The sequence below is a fragment of the Syngnathus leptorhynchus genome, unplaced genomic scaffold (genome assembly GCF_054491065.1).
Source record: "Syngnathus leptorhynchus isolate UIUO unplaced genomic scaffold, UIUO_Slep HiC_scaffold_53, whole genome shotgun sequence".
NCBI lineage: Eukaryota > Metazoa > Chordata > Actinopteri > Syngnathiformes > Syngnathidae > Syngnathus > Syngnathus leptorhynchus.
Genome location: NW_028232020.1, coordinates 153,882 through 162,500, shown reverse-complemented (window position 1 = coordinate 162,500; position 8,619 = coordinate 153,882).

Here is an 8,619-nt window from a genome sequence, read left to right as displayed (position 1 = left end):
TTCCCCGGACACCAAACCAAGGCGTCGGCCCCTAACCGCCGGTGCAAAAAAAAATCCACTCCTGGTACCTAAAATTTTCCTATGCGGCGGGCTGGGGACTACAACCTTCTTCTTCCCGCCCCACCACCATCAACGTCGGCCACCACCACCAGACCTCCTCCCCCAGACTTCCAGAAGCGAAGCCGGTCCCCAAGCACCAACCCCGACCGACACCGAGGCACCCGCCGAAGGCGGGTGCCGAGTTCACCGGCCCCAAGCGACAACCGGTCACCGAGGCACCCGCCGAAGGCGGGTGCCGAGTTCACCGGCCCCAAGCGACAACCGGTCACCGAGGCACCCGCCGAAGGCGGGTGCCGAGTTCACCGGCCCCAAGCGACAACCGGTCACCGAGGCACCCGCCGAAGGCGGGTGCCGAGTTCACTGGCCCCAAGCGACAACCGGTCACCGAGGCACCCGCCGAAGGCGGGTGCCGAGTTCACTGGCCCCAAGCGACAGCGGTCACCGAGGCACCCGCCTCCGGCGGGTGCCGAGTTCACCGGCCCCAGCCACGGAGGGTGCTGGATCATCCATACTTCCATAGCTCCAGAGCTCCATAGCCCCGGAGCTCCATAGCTCCATAGCCCCGGAGCTCCATAGCTCCATAGCCCCGGAGCTCCATAGCCCCGGAGCTCCATAGCTCCATAGCCCCGGAGCTCCATAGCCCCGGAGCTCCATAGCCCCGGAGCTCCATAGCCCCGGAGCTCCATAGCTCCATAGCCCCGGAGCTCCATAGCCCCGGAGCTCCATAGCTCCATAGCCCCGGAGCTCCATAGCCCCGGAGCTCCATAGCTCCATAGCCCCGGAGCTCCATAGCCCCGGAGCTCCATAGCTCCATAGCCCCGGAGCTCCATAGCTCCATACTTCCATAGCCCCGGAGCTCCATACTTCCATAGCCCCAGAGCTCCATAGCTCCAGACTTCCATAGCTCCATACTTCCATAGCTCCATAGCTCCATAGCTCCATACTTCCATAGCTCCAGCCGCGGAGGGTGCTGGCTGGTGGCTCCATAGCTCCATACTTCCATACTTGCAGCCACGGAGTTGGCTAAAATTGCACTAAGTGCGAAAGCCCATTCATTTACAACGGCGTGTCCGCCAGGCGGCGACATTTCCCCGTTACCGGTGGCTGCGCGGCGGGTGAGTGACAGAGCTTATCCGAGCGGCTGGAACTCTGCGCCGGCGTGGTCGAGCGTGAGGCCTCGGCCCTTTGGCTGCCTGGTACCTAAACCACTTCCATTGATCCAGCCACGGAGGGTGCTGGCTGGTGGCTCCATACCTCCATAGCTCCATACCTCCAGAGCTCCAGAGCTCCATAGCACCAGAGCTCCATAGCTCCATAGCACCAGAGCTCCATAGCTCCATAGCACCAGAGCTCCATAGCTCCATAGCACCAGAGCTCCAGAGCTCCATAGCACCAGAGCTCCATAGCTCCATAGCACCAGAGCTCCATAGCTCCATAGCACCAGAGCTCCATAGCTCCATAGCACCAGAGCTCCATAGCTCCATAGCACCAGAGCTCCATAGCACCAGAGCTCCATAGCACCAGAGCTCCATAGCTCCATAGCACCAGAGCTCCATAGCTCCATAGCACCAGAGCTCCATACTTCCAGAGCTCCATAGCTCCATAGCTCCATAGCACCAGAGCTCCATAGCTCCATAGCACCAGAGCTCCATAGCTCCATAGCACCAGAGCTCCATAGCTCCATAGCACCAGAGCTCCATACCTCCAGAGCTCCAGGGCTCCATAGCTCCATACCTCCAGAGCTCCATACCTCCAGAGCTCCATACCTCCAGAGCTCCATAGCACCAGAGCTCCATGGCTTCAGAGCTCCATAGCACCATAGCTCCATACCTCCAGAGCTCCAGGGCTCCATAGCTCCATACCTCCAGAGCTCCATACCTCCAGAGCTCCATACCTCCAGAGCTCCATAGCACCAGAGCTCCATGGCTTCAGAGCTCCATAGCACCATAGCTCCATACCTCCAGAGCTCCAGGGCTCCATAGCTCCATACCTCCAGAGCTCCATACCTCCAGAGCTCCAGAGCTCCATAGCACCAGAGCTCCATGGCTTCAGAGCTCCATAGCACCATAGCTCCATACCTCCAGAGCTCCAGGGCTCCATAGCTCCATACCTCCAGAGCTCCATACCTCCAGAGCTCCAGAGCTCCATAGCACCAGAGCTCCATGGCTTCAGAGCTCCATAGCACCATAGCTCCATACCTCCAGAGCTCCAGGGCTCCATAGCTCCATACCTCCAGAGCTCCATACCTCCAGAGCTCCATACCTCCAGAGCTCCATAGCTCCATAGCACCAGAGCTCCATAGCTCCATAGCACCAGAGCTCCATAGCACCATAGCTCCATAGCACCAGAGCTCCATACTTCCAGAGCTCCATAGCTCCATAGCTCCATAGCACCAGAGCTCCATAGCTCCATAGCACCAGAGCTCCATAGCTCCATAGCACCAGAGCTCCATACTTCCATAGCTCCATAGCTCCATACCTCCAGAGCTCCATAGCTCCATAGCTCCATAGCTCCATACCTCCAGAGCTCCATAGCTCCAGAGCTCCATAGCTCCATAGCTCCATAGCACCAGAGCTCCATAGCTCCATAGCACCAGAGCTCCATACTTCCATAGCTCCAGGGCTCCATAGCTCCAGGGCTCCATACCTCCAGAGCTCCATAGCTCCATACTTCCAGAGCTCCATAGCTCCATACTTCCATAGCTCCATACTTCCATACCTCCATAGCTCCATACTTCCATAGCACCAGAGCTCCATACTTCCATAGCACCAGAGCTCCATACCTCCAGAGCTCCAGAGCTCCAGCCTGGGTGGCTGGTGGCTCCATAGCTCCATACTTCCATAGCTCTAAGTCAGAGAGTTGGCGAAAATTGCACTAAGTGCGAAAGCCCATTCATTTACAACGGCGTGTCCACAAGGCGGCGACATTTCCCCGTTACCGGTGGCTGCGCGGCGGGTGAGTGACAGAGCTTATCCGAGCGGCTGGAACTCTGCGCCGGCGTGGTCGAGCGTGAGGCCTCGGCCCTTTGGCTGCCTGGTACCTAAAACACTTCCATTGATCCAGCCACGGAGGGTGCTGGCTGGTGGCTCCATACCTCCATAGCTCCATAGCACCAGAGCTCCATAGCTCCATAGCACCAGAGCTCCATGGCTTCAGAGCTCCATAGCACCATAGCTCCATACCTCCAGAGCTCCAGGGCTCCATAGCTCCATACCTCCAGAGCTCCATACCTCCAGAGCTCCATACCTCCAGAGCTCCATAGCACCAGAGCTCCATGGCTTCAGAGCTCCATAGCACCATAGCTCCATACCTCCAGAGCTCCAGGGCTCCATAGCTCCATACCTCCAGAGCTCCATACCTCCAGAGCTCCATACCTCCAGAGCTCCAGAGCTCCATAGCACCAGAGCTCCATGGCTTCAGAGCTCCATAGCACCATAGCTCCATACCTCCAGAGCTCCAGGGCTCCATAGCTCCATACCTCCAGAGCTCCATACCTCCAGAGCTCCAGAGCTCCATAGCACCAGAGCTCCATGGCTTCAGAGCTCCATAGCACCATAGCTCCATACCTCCAGAGCTCCAGGGCTCCATAGCTCCATACCTCCAGAGCTCCATACCTCCAGAGCTCCATACCTCCAGAGCTCCATAGCTCCATAGCACCAGAGCTCCATAGCTCCATAGCACCAGAGCTCCATAGCACCAGAGCTCCATAGCACCAGAGCTCCATAGCTCCATAGCACCAGAGCTCCATAGCTCCATAGCACCAGAGCTCCATAGCTCCATAGCACCAGAGCTCCATACTTCCAGAGCTCCATAGCTCCATAGCTCCATAGCACCAGAGCTCCATAGCTCCATAGCACCAGAGCTCCATGGCTTCAGAGCTCCATAGCACCATAGCTCCATACCTCCAGAGCTCCAGGGCTCCATAGCTCCATACCTACAGAGCTCCATACCTCCAGAGCTCCATACCTCCAGAGCTCCATAGCACCAGAGCTCCATAGCTCCATAGCACCAGAGCTCCATAGCACCAGAGCTCCATAGCACCAGAGCTCCATAGCTCCATAGCACCAGAGCTCCATAGCTCCATAGCACCAGAGTTCCATACTTCCAGAGCTCCATAGCTCCATAGCTCCATAGCACCAGAGCTCCATAGCTCCATAGCACCAGAGCTCCATAGCTCCATAGCACCAGAGCTCCATACTTCCATAGCTCCATAGCTCCATACCTCCAGAGCTCCATAGCTCCATAGCTCCATACCTCCAGAGCTCCATAGCTCCAGAGCTCCATAGCTCCATAGCTCCATAGCACCAGAGCTCCATAGCTCCATAGCACCAGAGCTCCATACTTCCATAGCTCCAGGGCTCCATAGCTCCAGGGCTCCATACCTCCAGAGCTCCATAGCTCCATACTTCCAGAGCTCCATAGCTCCATACTTCCATAGCTCCATACTTCCATACCTCCATAGCTCCATACTTCCATAGCACCAGAGCTCCATACTTCCATAGCACCAGAGCTCCATACCTCCAGAGCTCCAGAGCTCCAGCCTGGGTGGCTGGTGGCTCCATAGCTCCATACTTCCATAGCTCTAAGTCAGAGAGTTGGCGAAAATTGCACTAAGTGCGAAAGCCCATTCATTTACAACGGCGTGTCCACAAGGCGGCGACATTTCCCCGTTACCGGTGGCTGCGCGGCGGGTGAGTGACAGAGCTTATCCGAGCGGCTGGAACTCTGCGCCGGCGTGGTCGAGCGTGAGGCCTCGGCCCTTTGGCTGCCTGGTACCTAAAACACTTCCATTGATCCAGCCACGGAGGGTGCTGGCTGGTGGCTCCATACCTCCATAGCTCCATAGCACCAGAGCTCCATAGCTCCATAGCACCAGAGCTCCATGGCTTCAGAGCTCCATAGCACCATAGCTCCATACCTCCAGAGCTCCAGGGCTCCATAGCTCCATACCTCCAGAGCTCCATACCTCCAGAGCTCCATACCTCCAGAGCTCCATAGCACCAGAGCTCCATGGCTTCAGAGCTCCATAGCACCATAGCTCCATACCTCCAGAGCTCCAGGGCTCCATAGCTCCATACCTCCAGAGCTCCATACCTCCAGAGCTCCATACCTCCAGAGCTCCATAGCACCAGAGCTCCATGGCTTCAGAGCTCCATAGCACCATAGCTCCATACCTCCAGAGCTCCAGGGCTCCATAGCTCCATACCTCCAGAGCTCCATACCTCCAGAGCTCCATACCTCCAGAGCTCCATAGCACCAGAGCTCCATGGCTTCAGAGCTCCATAGCACCATAGCTCCATACCTCCAGAGCTCCAGGGCTCCATAGCTCCATACCTCCAGAGCTCCATACCTCCAGAGCTCCATACCTCCAGAGCTCCAGAGCTCCATAGCACCAGAGCTCCATGGCTTCAGAGCTCCATAGCACCATAGCTCCATACCTCCAGAGCTCCAGAGCTCCATAGCTCCATACCTCCAGAGCTCCATACCTCCAGAGCTCCAGAGCTCCATAGCACCAGAGCTCCATGGCTTCAGAGCTTCATAGCACCATAGCTCCATACTTCCAGAGCTCCAGGGCTCCATAGCTCCATACCTCCAGAGCTCCATACCTCCAGAGCTCCAGAGCTCCATAGCACCAGAGCTCCATGGCTTCAGAGCTCCATAGCACCATAGCTCCATACCTCCAGAGCTCCAGGGCTCCAAAGCTCCATACCTCCAGAGCTCCATACCTCCAGAGCTCCATACCTCCAGAGCTCCATAGCTCCATAGCACCAGAGCTCCATAGCTCCATAGCACCAGAGCTCCATAGCACCAGAGCTCCATAGCACCAGAGCTCCATAGCTCCATAGCACCAGAGCTCCATAGCTCCATAGCACCAGAGCTCCATAGCTCCATAGCACCAGAGCTCCATACTTCCAGAGCTCCATAGCTCCATAGCTCCATAGCACCAGAGCTCCATAGCTCCATAGCACCAGAGCTCCATAGCTCCATAGCACCAGAGCTCCATACTTCCATAGCTCCATAGCTCCATACCTCCAGAGCTCCATAGCTCCATAGCTCCATACCTCCAGAGCTCCATAGCTCCAGAGCTCCATAGCTCCATAGCACCAGAGCTCCATAGCTCCATAGCACCAGAGCTCCATACTTCCATAGCTCCAGGGCTCCATAGCTCCAGGGCTCCATAGCTCCATACCTCCAGAGCTCCATAGCTCCATACTTCCAGAGCTCCATAGCTCCATAGCACCAGAGCTCCATAGCTCCATAGCACCAGAGCTCCATAGCTCCATAGCACCAGAGCTCCATAGCTCCATAGCACCAGAGCTCCATAGCTCCATAGCTCCAGGGCTCCATAGCTCCATAGCTCCAGGGCTCCATAGCTCCATAGCTCCAGGGCTCCATAGCTCCATAGCTCCATACCTCCAGAGCTCCATACCTCCAGAGCTCCATACCTCCATAGCACCAGAGCTCCATAGCTCCAGGGCTCCAGGGCTCCATAGCTCCATACCTCCAGAGCTCCATAGCTCCATACTTCCAGAGCTCCATAGCTCCATAGCTCCATACTTCCATAGCTCCATAGCTCCATACTTCCATAGCACCTGAGCTCCATACCTCCAGAGCTCCATAGCTCCAGCCTGGGTGGCTGGTGGCTCCATAGCTCCATACCTCCATAGCTCTAAGTCAGAGAGTTGGCGAAAATTGCACTAAGTGCGAAAGCCCATTCATTTACAACGGCGTGTCCGCCAGGCGGCGACATTTCCCCGTTACCGGTGGCTGCGCGGCGGGTGAGTGACAGAGCTTATCCGAGCGGCTGGAACTCTGCGCCGGCGTGGTCGAGCGTGAGGCCTCGGCCCTTTGGCTGCCTGGTACCTAAAACACTTCCATTGATCCAGCCACGGAGGGTGCTGGCTGGTGGCTCCATACCTCCATAGCTCCATAGCACCAGAGCTCCATAGCTCCATAGCACCAGAGCTCCATGGCTTCAGAGCTCCATAGCACCATAGCTCCATACCTCCAGAGCTCCAGGGCTCCATAGCTCCATACCTCCAGAGCTCCATACCTCCAGAGCTCCATACCTCCAGAGCTCCATAGCACCAGAGCTCCATGGCTTCAGAGCTCCATAGCACCATAGCTCCATACCTCCAGAGCTCCAGGGCTCCATAGCTCCATACCTCCAGAGCTCCATACCTCCAGAGCTCCATACCTCCAGAGCTCCATAGCACCAGAGCTCCATGGCTTCAGAGCTCCATAGCACCATAGCTCCATACCTCCAGAGCTCCAGGGCTCCATAGCTCCATACCTCCAGAGCTCCATACCTCCAGAGCTCCATACCTCCAGAGCTCCAGAGCTCCATAGCACCAGAGCTCCATGGCTTCAGAGCTCCATAGCACCATAGCTCCATACCTCCAGAGCTCCAGGGCTCCATAGCTCCATACCTCCAGAGCTCCATACCTCCAGAGCTCCAGAGCTCCATAGCACCAGAGCTCCATGGCTTCAGAGCTCCATAGCACCATAGCTCCATACCTCCAGAGCTCCAGGGCTCCATAGCTCCATACCTCCAGAGCTCCATACCTCCAGAGCTCCATACCTCCAGAGCTCCATAGCTCCATAGCACCAGAGCTCCATAGCTCCATAGCACCAGAGCTCCATAGCACCAGAGCTCCATAGCACCAGAGCTCCATAGCTCCATAGCACCAGAGCTCCATAGCTCCATAGCTCCAGGGCTCCATAGCTCCATACCTCCAGAGCTCCATACCTCCAGAGCTCCATACCTCCAGAGCTCCATAGCACCAGAGCTCCATAGCTCCATAGCACCAGAGCTCCATAGCACCAGAGCTCCATAGCACCAGAGCTCCATAGCTCCATAGCACCAGAGCTCCATAGCTCCATAGCACCAGAGCTCCATACTTCCAGAGCTCCATAGCTCCATAGCTCCATAGCACCAGAGCTCCATAGCTCCATAGCACCAGAGCTCCATAGCTCCATAGCACCAGAGCTCCATACTTCCATAGCTCCATAGCTCCATACCTCCAGAGCTCCATAGCTCCATAGCTCCATACCTCCAGAGCTCCATAGCTCCAGAGCTCCATAGCTCCATAGCTCCATAGCACCAGAGCTCCATAGCTCCATAGCACCAGAGCTCCATACTTCCATAGCTCCAGGGCTCCATAGCTCCAGGGCTCCATACCTCCAGAGCTCCATAGCTCCATACTTCCAGAGCTCCATAGCTCCATACTTCCATAGCTCCATACTTCCATACCTCCATAGCTCCATACTTCCATAGCACCAGAGCTCCATACTTCCATAGCACCAGAGCTCCATACCTCCAGAGCTCCAGAGCTCCAGCCTGGGTGGCTGGTGGCTCCATAGCTCCATACTTCCATAGCTCTAAGTCAGAGAGTTGGCGAAAATTGCACTAAGTGCGAAAGCCCATTCATTTACAACGGCGTGTCCACAAGGCGGCGACATTTCCCCGTTACCGGTGGCTGCGCGGCGGGTGAGTGACAGAGCTTATCCGAGCGGCTGGAACTCTGCGCCGGCGTGGTCGAGCGTGAGGCCTCGGCC